This window comes from Megalobrama amblycephala, linkage group LG12, assembly GCF_018812025.1.
Source record: "Megalobrama amblycephala isolate DHTTF-2021 linkage group LG12, ASM1881202v1, whole genome shotgun sequence".
Taxonomy (NCBI): domain Eukaryota; kingdom Metazoa; phylum Chordata; class Actinopteri; order Cypriniformes; family Xenocyprididae; genus Megalobrama; species Megalobrama amblycephala.
In genome coordinates this window covers 21,532,133-21,550,542 of record NC_063055.1, presented here as the reverse complement: position 1 = coordinate 21,550,542, position 18,410 = coordinate 21,532,133, and the positions used below count along the sequence as shown (strand labels likewise).

Genomic DNA, 18,410 nt, shown 5'->3' with positions numbered 1-18,410 from the left:
ATCAGAAATACGGCTCATACAACATCAAACGTGCACCATGTGCGCATAAAGCCTGACAGCAGTAGCGACCGCTGCATGTAATTTGCTTCTTTTCAAACAGTCTACTTATGTGGTGAGTTAAGCTGTAATTTTGCACTACCGATGCCCTAAGACACACTAACTGGGCCTTTTTGTATGTGTGACTGTTTGCGTGTCACCTGTTGTCCTGGGGGTTGGACTGTGTAAACGGGGGCAGAGCTGAGGCCAGGCTGGCGTGGGTCCAGCTGGCACGGGCCTCAGAGAGCCCTGCACCACCATCACCAGCTGCAGGGGAAAGAGCAGATCTTTCTCACTGTCATTTATTGGGAGGAGTTTCTCTCACAGAATCACAAACACAATTGTGTGTTATTTTATATAGTACAGATGTAAATACAGTACATATATAGGAAGATATGTTTGGGAAGGAAATATTGAAACTTGTCCTATACTTTTATTTTATTCATTTTGAGTGTCAGCTTTACAATGATAATTATACTGTTAAGAGGAACACCTGACAAAAGGGGAAAAAAATCTCAACAATTCTTAAACAGATGTAACAGACAGAAGTCTTGCAGTCAGTGTGCCACCGAAAAAGTCTCTTCCTTTTCACACAATTGTTTGCTTATGTCACAGAAGCAGAATAGTCTCTTGATTACAGAGGACGATGTCAATGATGGAAATAGTTGCAGTGGGGCCCTGTTGGCAAGAGTAAACAGCATCATCATGAAACTATTCCAGTGGTGGTGTTGCTTCAAATGGACACTGAAGAACTGTTTTTTCTGGGGTTTGTGGTCAGTGTTTTTCTGGCTTCCTGTGGATTCTGTTGACATTTTAATGAGTTTTAAAGTCATTCCCTACCCTTTCCAATTTCATAATTTCAGATGAAACGGGATGTTCGACATGAAAATAAACTACCATTCAAGAATTTGGGGTCAGTATGTTTTTTAAAGAAATTAATAGACTACTTTTATTCCGCAAGGACGCATTAAATTGATGTCATTAAAGTGATGTCATTTATAAAAATACAAAAGAATTCTGTTTCAAATATGCTGTTCTTCTGAACTTCCATCCACCTATTGTTATGTTCATTTTGGGAAACTGCTTAAAAAAAAAAAAACGCCGGATAGAAATAGGGCTGTGACAACAGGTATGACAGCCGCGCCACCGCGGTGGTGAAGTTGACACCGGCGTTATATTATATTATATTATATTATATTATATTATATTATATTATATTATATTATATTATATTATATTACATATAATCTCAGAGGTTAATTTCGCGTTAATCGAAAATTTTCCGTCATTGATGGAATTTTTTTTAGAAGTGACGGAAAAACTCTGCAGCCCGCCCGTAATTTTGACAGTAATTCCCACCCCTGTCCAGTAGGTGGTGAGTGTGCTCCAGTGTGGCAGCAGAGCGCGAGTTCAGTCTCCAGAATAAAATGAAAACGATACGCTTGATTACACAAAGACGAGCACCCAGTTTAAGTCAGGTTTATAATAATAAAGTTACTTATGCATGCTTACTTAATTAAGTTTTGTTATTTTTCCTGCTGATTATAAGTTTATGGTCAACGAATGGCTTTTCTGAGGTATAACGTTACGTGACATTGTTTACAACACTGATTGAACTGACGTGATACAGATTTCGGTAAGCTACTGTATCTTTCAGCATATTTTTTTATTTTAATTCATGTTTATTTCGTTCTGTGTAGTAAAGAGGAAAGGATGATCGCTTTCACTCACAATCCGTTACAAGTGTTCAAGATGAAAACTGGGAAGTGACGCAGTCTTTAACTTTATTTCATAATATAAATAAATGCATAGCTATTCCTATTTGCTTATCCTGTAAGTTCGTGAATAAAAATGAAAATGTGGACGAAATCAGAAGCTATTAAATGTCTTAATAAAATATAAAAATGCAAATGACGGGTAATTATTGACTATGATGGATTTTTTTACGATCCTGTCCATCAAAATGACGGCGAAACGCAAAATGACGGCGAAACGCAAGTTTTGGTTATATATATTATTCAACACCGGCGGTTGTTGATTTACCACCGCGGTAGTAAAAATTTCCCACCGTCACAGCCCTAGATGGAAACACCATGATGTGAATAAATACTAAAAATGTGCATTAAAAAAATGTATGCGCTCAATTGAGGTGGATAAATATTTTATCCATTATGAAAAACTACGATGCAGACATATTTACCGAATAAATCCTTTGATGCTCAACAAAATTCACAGATTGGATAACTGGACTAACCAGTGGAACAGTTTCATTGCACAACATCTGAAATATTGGTTTAGTCATTATGAAATTACTGAGCTAAAGAGATTATTTGGTTCATATCACACGATTGCGTTCCCAAACACCAGCATCTGGATGCACAAAAACAGTGCTTTATTTGCAAATGTTTTATGCAGTGTTCCAATGTTACACATAAGTTAAATTGGCAACTTTGGATGGAAACATGGCTACTGATAATAATAAAAATATTTTATCTCCAAATCTCTAATATCAGCCAACAACTAATATGTTACTAATAATATCGTGCATCATTTTTCTGAACTAATGTAGTTTTCCATTCCTGCGTTTCTTATTCATGATATTTAGCACAATCACTGAATCTTGACAGTGTTGTGTTTCCCCTGAGATCTTTGGTACAGTGCAGTCTTGTTATTTTAGTGTTCTGTACGTTGTGTGGTTCTCCTCTTACTCAGCCATGTCACCTCTCGTCCTAATTTTGCACCAGTCCCTCTTGAGTCTTGTCTGCTACAGGACCACCCCTCCCCTACATTTCCCCCAGCAGCGTAACCTATCCGACCTAATTTTTTTTTCTTTGTCTTTCTGTTCTGTCAGATCCCCTGTGATTCACAGTAACATCATAACCCTCGACTGCCTCCAATTGATGTTAACCCTATAAAGCCTGCTGTATCATTTAATATGCGCATTTCTAAGGCCTCTAGATTATCAACATGATCAAATCTTTGTTGAAAAACCTGTTGTACACAATATACAGTACATGCTTTCTGTCGTCTGATTGACAGTTTATACTTTTTTTTTTTTTTTTTTTTTTTTTTTTTTTTTAGCAACTAAAAACTCTTTTTGTATAATTCTAAAAATTACCCAATCACTTACTGGAGTGAAGCAACTTGATTATCCATCAAATATGATACAACAGGCTTTGAGGAGCGTTTATTTGTACGTCTTTCAATCATCATTCTATTTCATGGCATTATATGTTTTGCCCCCCTATAGTCTGCTATACTGTTATAAAGATACAAATAAAAAAACAAAAAAAACATGCAAACTTTTTTTTAAATCATATCTTTATATTAATATTTTTAATATTTCTTTAAAATACAGTATAAGCTTTAGTTTAGTAGTAGGCTACTGTTTTTGTTTAGGATGCAAGGGTACTAATGCAAGACTTTTGTATTTATTATAAGTTTAATAAAATTAGCAAACTTAAACAAGTAAATTAAAATTTAAAAATGTAATTTAAAAGCAACAACAAATTAACTCTACAGCCAGTAATAATATCAAGCAGATGAGTAAAAATACAAAGTTAAACTTCTTTTTCAACTGTTCCTCTGCTGTGTGCCCTGAACCCCCTCAGGGGCTTACCCAGCCTCCCTGGTGGGACTGAAAGGGCCTTCTGTGCTCGTTCCCTAAAGTGTTTATGGAATGTCTCAGCTGCTTGAGAAGTGTGGTAAATACACAGCTAATGAAATGTAAAGTGGCCCACAAGCACAGGCACTGACCACTGGGGGCTGTTGCGCAGTCATGTGTGTGGAAAGTGGTCTGTGTAAAGTGCAGCCTGGAGGTCAGACATGTCACCTATAAGATTTAGTATAATCTTCTGCAGTGTTATCGAAAAAGTGTCTTATGTTAAACCTCAGATTGTGATTTACCACCTTTAGAGGTTACTGCTGATACCCTCTGTGTATGTACTATATGGATGTGCAGGGCTCCAGAACAAAAAAATAAAATCATATCATGAAAAATTTAGGAGCCAGACTACTTTTTAGATGACAATTACCATATCACTTGATAAAGCTGGTTGTTCAGCAACACTTCAGTTCATTGAGTGCATACATAGCTTCTTACTTAAGCTTTTAACTGCTGTGTGTAGAGATAAAGGATGTTTTAGTACATAGACTATGACAATTTAAGATTTATATGATTGTGATTTTCTGGTTGACTTTGGTATAAATTTGTTCCAATTTGATGCAGTTACTGTAGTGTTAGTCTAGCGTTACTATTGTGTTTGTGCCTTGTCAATATTAGGGTGGGTTCACACTTGCAGTTCGGTTCTCTTGGTTCTTTTGGCCTAGACCACAAAAAAAAAAAAGAAAATGATACATTTAGTCTTGGTTCACTTAGCATTTTCACTGTCATTTTTAAAGGATTAGTTCACATTAAAATGAAAATTACCCCAAGATTTACTCACCCTCAAGCCATCATGGGTGTACATGACTTTCTTCTTTCTGATGAACACAATTGGAGTTATATTAATAAATATTCTGACGACGTGTCAGTTACGCTTTTTTTCGTAAGTTGAATACGGAAGGCGTAGGACGTACCGTAAACATTTTGAACTGCGAGAGGCGTTACACTCCATAAGTTGAATATGGAAGGCGGAAGCTAGATATTTTACTTTATATCTGGTTAAATATTGATATTTTTCATACACAAACACATCGCTTCACTTCAGAAGGCCTTTACTTACCCCCGGAGCTGTGTGGGTAAATAAAGGCCTTCTGAAGCGAAGCAATGCATTTGTGTAAGAAAAATATCTGTCGTTTATGATGGATGGATGCACTTTCTTGAGATTCAAACTTGTTGGCCCCGTTCACCGTCATTATAAAGCTTGGACACGTAAAGATATTTATTAATATAACTTTGATTGTGTTCATCAGAAAGAAGAAAGTCATATACACCTAGGATGGTTTGAGGGCGAGTAAAGATTTTTATATTTGGTTTTATAATGGGGGTTTTCAATTATGATAAAAATAAGGTCTGTGGTAAACATAACTTGATGATACTTGAACGTTGATACTCTACAACGTAAATTACACAGACCCATATCGAAAACGTGAATTTTGAAGCTGTTATTTTTAAATTTTCTAAAGGTTCTAAAAAAGAACGTTTGATGTATGAGTGTGTGCAGTTTACTTTGTAGAACAAAACATTTAAGTATCATCAAGTTATGCCATTATAAAACCTATAGGAAAATCTCGAGGAAACCAATGGCGATTGAGTCGAGTCGATAGTTAATTGTTTGAATGGTAGTGTTTACACTTATTCATTTATTAAGCTTTGATATACCCTGTTCCCACTCAGATCTATTTAAGCATCTTTAATGAGTATGTTTGGTAGTCCCACCCTGATTCTCATTAGCTCTTCTCAACCTATCTGATAAATAAAGAGAATTTAATGACTATGGTGTGGTCACTTTGAATCATCCTCCTTCATGATGAAAGCAGATGATGGAAGTGTTTTGATGAAGCATGAGGGAACTGGCCATCAGCCAAACCAGCAGGCGGTGTGTGGTTCAACAAATGCCCTCCTCTGGTCCAGCAGAAGTGCCACCCTTTCCCAGGCCCTGAGTTTTTATTTTGATTCAGTATGTGGATGGGATTTGCTTATAAAGTCTGTTTGGGAACTCCAAACAATTGAGAGTAAATTTGGCCGGTACACTATCCCTTTCCACAGTGCGAAATAAGCAGAAACGTTTTACTGCTGATTTATTGAAGGCTTAAGCTTGAATACCGCAGAGTCTTTAGTTGCCATGCCAACCCCTGGTTTTACGGCCTTACCAATGCTTAATTGCTTAGATGGTCGGTTTAGATATTAAAATGTTGGTCAGACTAATTGTTTTCTTCTATTGTGATGGCGTCACTGCACTGAAAAAATGTTTTGAAGTTACTATAAGATGTGTTGTAGAGTTAAACGTTGCCAACAGACTGCGTTTGTTAGGGCTACGCTGTAAAAAAATTATTTTTCGAAGTTGTAAATAAAACAAATATTGGAGTACGTTTTACAAGAAAACACTATTTCATGTTTAGTGTATGTGCTGCTTCTTCAGAGGACAGAGAGATAGAGTGTATTAATAGTGTTGCAGAAAGCCATTGCTATATTAATTCCTTTTTATGAATATTAGACCCAGCTATGCTTTTCCACTCCCTAAATTGTCTCAAGCCAGACATTTGGGTGACACAGAATTACTAATAGCTTTTTATGCTAGGAAAAAGCAAACCAGATTGGACATTGTCCTGTTTTGATGCTATATACAGTACACATGGCATCCCATTTATCGACCAGCTGCTATTTTTCTTCAGAATAAATCTAAACAAATCTTGTATTGACTCCTCAACTGGCTGTCCTAAGTGAATTGCCTTTGACGGAGGATATTTTTTAGTTGCCTCTTGTAGCCATGCAAATGTGTCTGCGTGACTTTCTGGTAAAATCCATTTCCACTCTCAGCCGCATGACCGCCCGCCTCCCTAGTGACCGTGCTGTCGAGAGCTCCATTGATTTACTGAAGAAGCAAATCCTTTTAACACCACGCCACTTTTCTCCTTACTCTCAGAGGCATCTCCTGAAATCGATGTGTGTGTTGAGTGAAGGCCAGCAGCCCCATCGTTAACCCGTCCCGATCAGGTGCTATATGTCTGAATATAGATATCACACTCACTTTATCTGCTTGGCAAGTGTTTTTGCCAGTAGGAAACAGGAACCAAATATTTGGATATTTTGAAATCCAAAAAAGTTTTGAGTGGCAGTAAGAGTGAAGATGAGTAGTTTAGGAGAGTTCATGAAAATTGAGAGTACTAGATTTTTGGTTTGATTTGTTGATAAATAGCTTTAAAATATCCCTCACCTAGGTCTTCATCAGGCCAATACTTATAGATAGATGAATTTAGCAATTGGATTTTTTTCCAATTCCAATTTTCCAATCCAATTTCAAAGCATCAAACAAGTTCTTCAGAAGATCTCTGCAGTGACCTTACACTCCAATTAAAAGTACTTAAACACAAAAGTGAGTGTATTTACATATACAATTGTACACCAATTATGCCTAATAACCTGACATAGGTCATGTAAATGCCTTAACTGTGTTCATTTATTGGGTAAAATTCATAAGCAGTTTAAGCAATACCCGTTTGGCACATTTTTATTATCTTGATTTAACTTCTCATATAAACACCTTTACTTCATTTTAAGCATTGTATGCAGTGCAATGAATATGTTTATGTCAAAAATAGAGAATAACCAGACAATTTTGGAATTGATTCGATGAATGATCAACTATCTTTTGTTGTACAGTGACTGAAAACATTCTTTTCTAAAATGTAATTTTAGATTTTTTTTCTAAAACATTTCCCATCATCCATTTTAGAAAATTACTTATTGTTTTATTCCGGCACCATATGCTACCTTCTACTATTGTTTTTCAAATCTTACGGCAGTTATGAAAACAACTACATTGAGCAAGTCCAGACTTTTAGTCTGAGTCAGTGAGTGAAGTTTGGAGATGTTTACAATTCCAGCTTACAAAGAAAGACATGAAGGGGGGTGCGTTCCCAGAGGCCTGTCATCATGGAATCTACTTCACAGACTGATGGGTTAAGTCAATCTGAATAAATGTGTTCTGTCCTCCCACATTTACCTGGCACTGCCTTTTTATATCATAATGGGGAAAATGAAGATTGAGAGTGTCCAGGAATGTGAAGGTCATGTTAAAATGAATGGGATGTCTTCATTCCTACAAGGCTTTAAATAGAACTTGTGAAATATATTAAGAAATACCTGTTTCTGTCATTGCCCTCACTTCCCTCTGTGTCAGTTCTGTGTTTTTCGAGAGGAGGCTGGACACGTTAAAATGAAAAACGATGGTGAGCTGAAGTGGATATACTGTAGTTCCAGTAAATGTAACCAAATACTGTTGGTTCAAATGGTAATAACTAAACAAACATCTCCCTGAGCTTAGAGAAGTTTGTTTTCTATTGACTTTGGATGCTGCCACTAACTTTAATTGGGGATCATTTTTTCGTTTGTAGGGGAACTTATTTCATAGGTTCCCACTGACGTTTCGGATTCAGGTCCACACTTCAGACTAGGGAGGAAGAAGAGTATCATACATATATGACTTGGTTCCTCTGTGTAAACATCTTGTTCCTTTTCTGTTGTTTCGTTTGCGGGAAGACAAAGTGTTTTATCAACTTTAGGAACCCTAAATAGCAAAAACTAAATTTAGACTTGGAAAAAGTACTGTATTTCATCTAGTGGTATCTTATCTGTAATGTTGCTTTGGTGTTGATGTGACGTTGTAGACGGTGTGTCATAAACAGGAAGTTGCTTTATCCAAAATAGTAACAGTTGAATGGCTGTCAGTGCACTGAAGAGCTTTTTCCTGCCTGCTATATTTACATCGTCTCCCTTCTGAAGGGAAAACGGCCCACCGGTTTGTCTTTGAGGTGTTAGGGAAATTTGAGACACAATAACCACATGTTCCAGATAAAACGACTGTATCGACAGGCTTTATATGTAGGCCACATCCTTTGTTTCATAAGGTGAATTTACATGTAAACCTGCCAAAAATGATATATCACACAACAGAAATGTCCTGTTGACCTTCTGTTTCCTCTAAGGGGCACACATATAGAGGTACATCACAGCATGATCTTTTTATCTGTGTCCATCTTCATGTTCGTCACACTGCTGACATCATAATTGTGAAATCTTTGTGATATAATTAGGGTATTTTTTGAAAAAACATTACCAAGATGTGTCATGCTTAACGGATTAGTCCACTTTTAAATAAACTTTTCCTGATAAGTTACTCACCCCCATGTCAGCCAAGATGTTTGTCTTTCTTTCGTCTGTTTTTCTCCATATAGTGGATTTCAACGGCTACCAACAGGTTCAAGGTCCAAATTGCAGTTTCAGTGCAGCTTCAAAGGGCTTTAAACGATAACAGATGAGGAATAAGGGTCTTATCTAGAGAAACAATCGGTCATTTTCGAAAAAAATACAACCGTTTATGCGTTATAAACACAAAATATCGCCTTGAACGTACTTCCCGTTTCCGCATTCTTCAAAACACTTACGCTGAATGTTCTACGCCTTCCCTATTCTACTTACGGATCGAACGGGGCGCCAGTTTCGTTTTTTTCCGTAAGTAGAATAGGGAAGGCGTAGGACATTCAGCGTAAGCGTTTTGAAGAATGCGGAAACGGGAAGTACGTTCAAGGTGATATTTTGTGTTTATAAAGCATAAACGGTTGTATTTTTTTTTTTAAATGACCGATTGTTTCCCTTATTCCTCGTCTGTTATCGTTTAAAGCCCTCTGAAGCTGCACTGAAACTGCAATTTGGACCTTCCACCTTCAATCCACTATATGGAGAAAAATCCTGGAATGTTTTCATCAAAAACCTTAATTTATTTTCGACTGATGAAAGAAAGACATGAACATCTTGGATGACATGGGGGTGAGTAAATTATCAAGAAAAGTTTATTTAAAAGTGGACTAATCCTTTAATTGTTTTGGAGCGCAGTTGATTTAATTTTATTGCATAATGAACATAAAAATATATATATATAATTTATAATGATTTATTTTTTTAAGTATAAATTTTTGTTAATATAAATTATTTATTTTTTCTTACATTTGTTTTTTCTTAATTGCTCATTGTTGCAGTTGGACTGATGCTCTCAGCCATGCTGACATGACTTATCATGCCTTCATTGTGCTTGGCCCCTTAAAGGGTTAGTTCACCCAAAAATGAAAATTCTGTCATTAATTACTCACCCTCATATCGTTCCATACCCGCAAGACCTTCATTCTTCTTCGGAACACAAATTAAGATATTTTTCATAAAATCCAATGACTCAGTGAGGCCTGCATTGACAGCAAGTTAATTTACACTTTCAGTGCCAAGAAAGGTACTAAAGACGTATTTAAAACAGTTCATGTGACTACAGTGGTTCAACCTTAATGTTATAAAGCGAAGAAAATAGTTTTTGCGTGGCAAAAAAACAAAATAATGACTTTATTCAACAATATCTAGTGATGGGCGATTTCAAAACACTGCTTAGTGAAGCTTCGAAGCTTTACGAATTTTTTGTTTCGAATCAGTGTTTCAGAGCGTGTATCAAACTGCCAAAGTCACGTGATTTCAGTAAACGAGGCTTCGTTACGTGATAAGTGTTTTGAAATTTCAATGGTTCACCACCGGGGGGGCGTGACTTTGGCAGTTTGATACCCACTCCGGACCACTGATTTGAAACAAAAGATTCAACAAAAGCTTCATGAAGCTTACGTTTTAAATATGTCTTTAGTAGCTTTCTTGGCATTGAAAGTGTTAATTGTCTTGCTGGCAATGCAGGCCTCACTGAGCCATCGGATTTTATGAGAAATATCTTAATTTGTGTTCTGAAGATGAATGAAGGTCTTACGGGTGTGGAACGACATGAGGGTGAGTAATTAATGACAGAATTGAACTAACACTTTACGGCTATATTATTTATTTATTTTTGCCTATATTTATGACAGATTACACTTGACCTACCACAACTATAGAATTTTCAGATCATCTAATGAGGCTTTGGAAAAACTTTGATCCTCAAGTTAAAAAAGATAGTTATGAGCAGCTGGTTATGTTAGAGTAGATCAGTGAATCTGATCCGGAGATGGATTGTTCCTGGCCTTACACATCTGGTGCTTTCCACCCCCTTTGGGATCATATTCAAACACACGGATTAGGCTGATCTGTCTGTGGTTTTGTGAGTGTGTGTGTATGCACATATTGGTGCAAGAAAAAAGACTAAGAGTGGGGTGGCTTTTTTTTTTTTTTTTTTGGTATTATCGCAGGATAGAAATGCTGATATTGCGTCATGAGTTTAATCTGCCTCTCGTTGAACTGTGTGACGCGTATGTATTATCTCCAGAGGGACAAACCAGCTGCGCTCGGTTGCCCTGTTCATTGCTAACTGAAGGGTTGAGATTTTTAAGTTCAGGAGTCAAAGCTCTCTGTTAGTATCTTTGCCCTCTTATTTGTGAATTTAAATAGTTATATAATAGCTTTGAGTCTTTGTCATTTCAGAAACAAATTCTCATTTATCAATGTTTCCTTCCAAGGAAATGTAGGTCGTTTTTACTACTTGGTTCCACCGAAGGCCTTTTTAAGACTTCCTGGTTGAATCTGTGAGGCTGTTCAACAGTGTGACATGAGAACTACTGCGGATGGACAAGTGCAGACATGAAAGGGCTCCAAGGAATTCTTTACTTTCTAAGCTTTTGACTGGTGAACTTTATTATGTTGACAGTTGATTTAGGTTAAGTATTTAATGGCATATTTCGCATAGTCACACATAAAAACCCCATTAATATCACTGAGTAGACATCAAAATATTGTTTTTTTTATTTCCATATCATTGAACATAAGACTGTAACTGACCTACAGTGCACAGCAATCTATTTTGCAATCAAGTTTTTCAATATTTCACACAGTTCCTTTATTCCATCTTGACTTTTTTTCTATTTATTGATCTGTAAACACAAATATTATACCGTTTATGTCATTTATTATAATCATTTCACTTTCCTCTTAGTTTAGGTGTTTTAGCATGTTTGGATGTTTGTGTGAATGTGTGTTTTTGTTGGAAAGATGACCTTGCTTCAAACTTGTGTTTCCTGTGGAAAGTTGAGTGTCGTGGTCAGACATCCCTTCACACTTCCTTAATGGCTGATTCACCGTCACGGTGACCAGTTGGTCTGTTCCACACACTAATTCCATCGGAAGATTGCCGTTTTTAAACGCCCAATTTAAAGACAATGTGTTTTTGTGGCGACTGTTTAAACAAGGGGTTCTCAACCTTGGCCTCGAGGTCCACTTTCCAACAGAAAGAGTTGGTGCTCCAACTCTAATCAAATACACCTGAACTAGCTAATCAAGAGCCCTTTCTCAATATGCGTTCTTGTTTGTACTTGTATTCTTGTGGACTTGTGAAACGTCATCAGTTGCTGCCCAAGTACTGTTCCAATTCAAAGTTCACATCTAGCCAAGTACAGTTAAAATGGATGTGTTCTTGCTCTACCCCTTTTATCGAGGATACATCGGTGACTTGTGCAAACTTGAGACAGCCAGGTATCCCAGAATTCATCTCGTGCCAACTAGCAAGCGTCAATCGCGCAGGATAAAACCATGCATCATTTTAAAATTACTACTGTTACACTATTGTGTCAAGAAATGTTGTTTTAAGAGTTTTTCAGGTGAGAATGTAGTTGTTTAAAGCTCAAATCTGTGGTTTATTTGTGCTGCAAACCATAGTATAAGTGGAATAATCCATGGCTAGGTGTGCATTACAAAATTTTAATGCACTTTGCGGAGGCTTTGCTTAATAATGCATTGTATAATGCACACCTAGCTGTGGATTTTCCCTTATATTATATTTAAAATTTATTTTCTCTTACAAAACTATACTACCATTCAAAAGTTTGGGGTCTTTTTTAATCCTTTTAAGTCTCTTCTCTTCAATAAAGCTGCATTTATTTGATCAAAAATATGGTAAAAACAGTAATATTGTGAAATATTATCACAAAAAATAACTGTTTTCTATTTTAAAAGTAATTTATTCCTGTGATGCAAAGCTGAATTTTTAGCAGTCATTACTCCAGTCTTCAGTGTCACACGATCCTTCAGAAATCATTATAATATGCTGATTTGGTAGTCTGGCTATCACCAGACCAAGCTCAATTTAAAATTGAACATTGGTCTGGGGAGTTTGCTATGTATTTCCTACTGCACAAGAGGCGTGATCAACGAGCATTAGTCACGCAATTGGATAGTCCTTCAACCAATCAGATCAACGATCCGGGTGATGTACTTTGCAGAGCGATGCGAAAACTCCAGACAGGTTTACCATGTGTCTCAATCAGCTCTCTAGTTCAGTAGTCAGGGCACTGATCAGGGAATCAGCCACATTCACTTTCATGATATACTGATTCACGACCTAGGGAAATAGGGAGCTGATTGAGATGCAGGTTTAGTTTGTATTGGTTTGTAGCATTGATCTGCGGTTTGCAGAAGCAGCAATGGCATCGAGCGATTTTTGCAGGTTGTGCAAAAAACATGAAAGTGATCGGTATTTACACCCACTCGAGCGATTTGTTTGCTAACTAAAGAAGTCATTCAGCATCGTCAAGAGGTTAAAAGGCGACTCTGATACTGTTCTGGTTCAGTGTAAATGAACGCGGAATATAGCCGCCCTAAACTACGTCATTGTCATGACAACCAAAAAGAATTCCAGTCAGCTCAGGCGGCGCGAGATTCAAGAAGCAGGAGACGAAACATATAGAGCAAATAATAAAAAAATATTGTCTACCATCAAGGGGCATTGAAGTAAAAGAGTCCTGTACTCACATCGTGAAGCAAACCACCAAAATAACAGCAAAGAATCGTTGTGTGTCATCAATCGCCGTTTGTAATCTTCCTATGAAGAGACTGTCAGATCAACGCTATATTTCTCTCAGATAAGGTAAATGCTTAACACAATCGGCGTCACTGTGATTGTGCATTGTTATTTTGGAGTGACGGTCGTGCGAGAGACGGGTAGATCAGATAGAGTTTGAAAGCTGCTTGCCGTCGCTTCTCTATCGCCATCGTGTTATACCCAGTCTGTGATTGGTTAGCCAGTCTGTTATTGGTTCCCGCAAAAGTGTAACAGCGCAGCAGAAATGAATGCACGGGTTTCCAGACTGAGTTGCCGAGCGAAATCAAATCGCCGGCAGATCAGGCTGGGTTTACCCAGACTACTGATTTGGTACTAGACGTGCCGATATTCGGTAAAACGATATATCACGATAATGAATATGCACGATATTGTTATCGTGGGTACTTAAAAATACCGTGAATAATTATTTATTATGAATTATTCAAATTTTTATAATACATTTTAAGGATACTTTTCCCATCAATCATATAAAATGCACAACACGGCTGTATGCGGCATCAAAAAGACACGCGCACTGACGTAAACAAGCCCATCCTGCATTAGAAGCACATGGCGGAACAAGTGAAGGATGCACTGAACGAAAGTGCACGTTCACTCTCTGACAGCAGAAGGTGCTGATGGAACTGCAGAAATGCTGCGGTTACCCCGGAAACCCCATAAACAAAGCAGCTGTGCTAACAGTATTTAAAATGCTTCAAACAGCCGTTCATTTTTTTTTTTTGTATTCGCAATGTCCTTCATCTCAGCACCAAATACTTAATACTTAAAGATTTAATAGGCTATTTATTTTCAAACTTAAAAATTTTTTTATATTTTAATCTGGACTACAACATGCCCTATAATGATTGAACATGTTCTGATTATTTGTTATTGTTCAGTAACACTAAGTGACATGAGGCTTCATTAGTTAACATGTTAATTCATTACTGACAATGAAAAGCATTTATTAATCTTAGTTCATGTTTAATAACATTACTAAATCAAAGGTTGTGATTATTATTATTATTTAATGATAATTGAGCTAAAACTAACAATGACCCATTGTATTTTTTAAATAACATTAACAAAGAATAATACCTTTTGTAACAAATGTAGCTATTGCTCATTCTTAATCTTAGTTAATGCATTAAATAACATTAAATAATGAGACCTTATTGTAAAGTGCTACCTGTTGTTCTTTATAATTCTTCTGCAGTTTAATCTGTTTGAAACATTTTACTTTATATTTTTTGGTGTATTTGCGTAATTATATTAAAATGTTCAGAGTTCTTTTTGTTATAAGAAAAAGAGTTCTTAAACCTGTTATAGTATGACAACACTTTTTTTGCAACTTATTTCAATATCGTGATAATACATTATACCGTGATAAAAGCTTCAGATATTATCGCAACATGGAAATTTGATACCGTCACTGCCTACTCAAAAAACATCTTATTTTTATCAATGTTGTGAGGCTTAATATTTTTGTGAAAACTGTGAATAACAGAAATGACATCAGGACATTTGTATGGATTCACCCGTACGAAACATCCATTTTCACAGTCTATGTGGCCTTGGTGTTAGCCACAGGAATTGTTTTGCTCGTAAGCTCAATGATAGTTGCTAATCACATAGTAACACACGCTGCCCTTTGGCATGGCCCTTCCTTCTACATTCAGACAGCAAAGACCCCTCTCTCTCTCTCTCTCTCTCTCTTTATCTCTCTCTCTCGCTATCTCTTTTTGTAACCCTCTACCTCTCTTCTCCTGCTCTCTATTTGTTCAGGCTGTCTATTATTCTCTCTTTTTAAGCAGGCTACATGCCAGGCCACTCAGCAGGGCTCTCTCTCTGTGTCTCTGTGTTTCCGGAGTCCTCTCTTTCCTGTTTCTCTCACAGTGAGGTGATTCAACTCCCAGTTCTCCCATTTTTGCCCACTCTTAATGTCGGTATGTTCCAAGTAAGCCCAGTGAATCTAGATATGGGACACTTGTTATACTGCGGAGCTCTGACTCAAACAGCAATGCTGCTGATGTTTTATCTTTCCATCAAAACCCATTTTCTCTATTGTTTACTACAAAGCCAACACCCAATTTCTACAGTCTTTTGGGCTTTTTATGTAAATCACACTGTTTGTGTAATAACTGGTTGTTTTACAGTGTTGTGCTTGATGGCTTTTGAGTGGACAGACTTGTCCTGTAGGTGTCAGGGAGTGGAAACTAGGTAGTGTGAAATTCAAAGCCTCATCTTCTCCCTCTTTACAACTTTATGCGACATTGACAGTGACTGCAACATTGAGGCTTTGCTTTGTTTTAACGCTATATGAAAAATATAATGAGAATAATAACAGTGTGAGTGAAAGATCTAGAGGAAATGCATAATTTAAATTAAAATTTTAACATTTGTTAACAATAATATTAATATCAAATGTTAGAATTATGGTATTAAAGGATTTTTTCACTTCAGAATTAAAATTTCATGATAATTTACACTCCCCCATGTCATCTAAGATGTTCATGTCTTTCTTTCTCTTTAGTCAAAAAGAAATTAAGGGTTTTAACGTAATTAATGTTCCAGGATTTTTCTTCATATAGTGGACTTCACTGGGGTTCAACGGGTTTAAGGTCCAAATTGCAGTTTAAATGCAGCTTCAAAGGGCTCTACACGATCCCAGCCAGGGAATAAGTGTCTTGTCTAGTGAAAGTCGCCATTTTCTTAAAAAAATAACGCTATATATACTTTTTAACCACAAATGCTCGTCTTGCATTAGCTCTGCAGTGCGTATCCATGACTTAACACATTGCGTAGTCACGTTGGAAAGGTCACACAGTTTTATTTTTTTTAGAAAATGACCAATCGTTTCGCTAGATAAGACCCTTATTCCTCAGCTGTGATCATGTAGAGTCCTTTGAAGCTGCATTTAAACTGCAATTTGGACATTAAAACCATTGAACCCCATTAAAGTCCACTATATGGAGAAAAATCCTGGAATGTTTTCCTCAAAAAATTTCTTTTTGACTGAAAAAAGAAAGACATGAACATCTTGGATGACATGGGGGTGAGTAAATTATCAGGCAATTTTAATTCTGAAGTGAACTAATCCTTTGATAATATTAATAAATAACTTGGTAACACTTATGAGGTTCAGTTCATTGATACTTATACAGCATTTTATTCTTCTTAGTTAATGTTAATTTCTTAATATTCTAATAAATTGTAACAATTTACATTAAAGTATTAGAAATGAACTTCAGTGTATTTATAAATTAACATTAACCAATCTATAAAATAAAAAATTATTGTATACCTATTGAGCCTTATTTAAAGATGTTACCAAGTTAATTATTAATATAATATAATATTCATACTATTAACAAATACCATTTTTAAAGGCTAACATTTTAAAGGACTTTGTTCATTAACATATTTGTTTTTGCTGTGGTATTGAAATTATTGAAATTTCAGTGGTTTTGCTTCTGGCTACTGAAGTTTTAGCATTGTGACAACTCTAGTTTAAACACGCTATGTACAGAGCAAGAACTGTGAGGGATCAATGAGAGTGGATTTCACTATTGATATCCTGGCTCGCTGTGTGTGTGTGCACACGTGTTTTGTGTACATCTACAGAGCTCTTGACTGTAGCGTTAGACTTTGTCTTATTTGAGCTGATCAGGACGCCAGATAAGACAGTCACATAGTCAATACGCTTGCGTCTGGATGTCTCACAGGTGCTGAGCTGTTCACAGACTGCAGGAAATGAATGACTGCTTTTAGACAACTTACTCTACAAATACAGACAGAGGGATAACTCAACTGTCAGGACAGTCTATGAGGATTCATCATGTCTCAAGTCACTGCAGTCTATGAATCACAGCTGATGTGACTGATAACCGCCGTATATATATTACACGTCATATGCACATTATATTGTAATTTTTTCTTGGTTAATTTTGCTATATGCGTTTCTTGTATGGAAAAGCGATTTCATTTTTTGGTGAACTGTTCCTTTAAGCACAGTAGTGTTGTGTATTTAGGCAGTATGAAGTGCGTTCGTTTGGTTTCAGCTCAGCAGCTGTTCCTCATTTTTAAATCTAAACATGCTCGGTACATTAAAATGGCATCACTAATGCAGCTATTCATCCATGTAGCCCTTAATCCTCATCAATGGTAATTAAAACAAGAACAATGGTGTTGAATTATTCATTGTTATTTGAGTGATTAAGAGGTTTTAGTTTCCGCTCAATGGGGTCTTGTCAGTCTTCTCCTAAATGGACTGCTTTGACTTCAGTTTCACATTTCCGACAGTGAGTTGTCATGTTTCTAACTTACATACCGTCCTTTCAGTGGCAGTAAAAGGGTCTCCGTCAGGACAGAGTCGTGATTGGAGTCCTCTAGTCTTTCATTGTTCAATAATTGTGTCAGGCTTGAGGAATAACAAAGAACTGACTTGACTTGTTGCTGTTTTTCTTGGTTAGTATCAGTGGTATTCCCTGGAGGTGTGGAACAAATACTCAGTCTGTCACAGCAGCAACTATATCATATGAAATGTTAGCTCAAACTTATAATAAACTCTTCTAGTCCTTAAAAAACAAAAGCAATTAATTCTGTTTTATTACATCAAACAGTACATTATGGTGGACTTATAAAGAAATATGTTTTTTGAAAGTAAAACATCCAATTCATCTTCAGATTGTCAGAGGGAAAATTTACAATTGAATCGCTGCATTTTACTACACACATTTTTAATAATTCAGTTGTAGCGTCATGCATTAATTATGAACAGGGGGCTTAATTGAGGCTGTGATTTAGAGAGATGGTTGATAATGTTTCCAAGAATAAATGTGAAATGCGTAATGAATTCCTAAAGGCTTTGGTTGTCTTCGC

The 18,410-nt window shown here is 36.5% G+C and overlaps 1 protein-coding gene across 3 annotated transcripts in view; it reads left to right on the top strand.

The window, feature by feature from the left end:
• si:dkey-91m11.5 (PH_BCR_vertebrate and RhoGAP_Bcr domain-containing protein) overlaps nucleotides 1-18,410 on the top strand; it is a 54,643-nt gene that overhangs the window by 6,638 nt on the left and 29,595 nt on the right. The window lies entirely within an intron of this gene.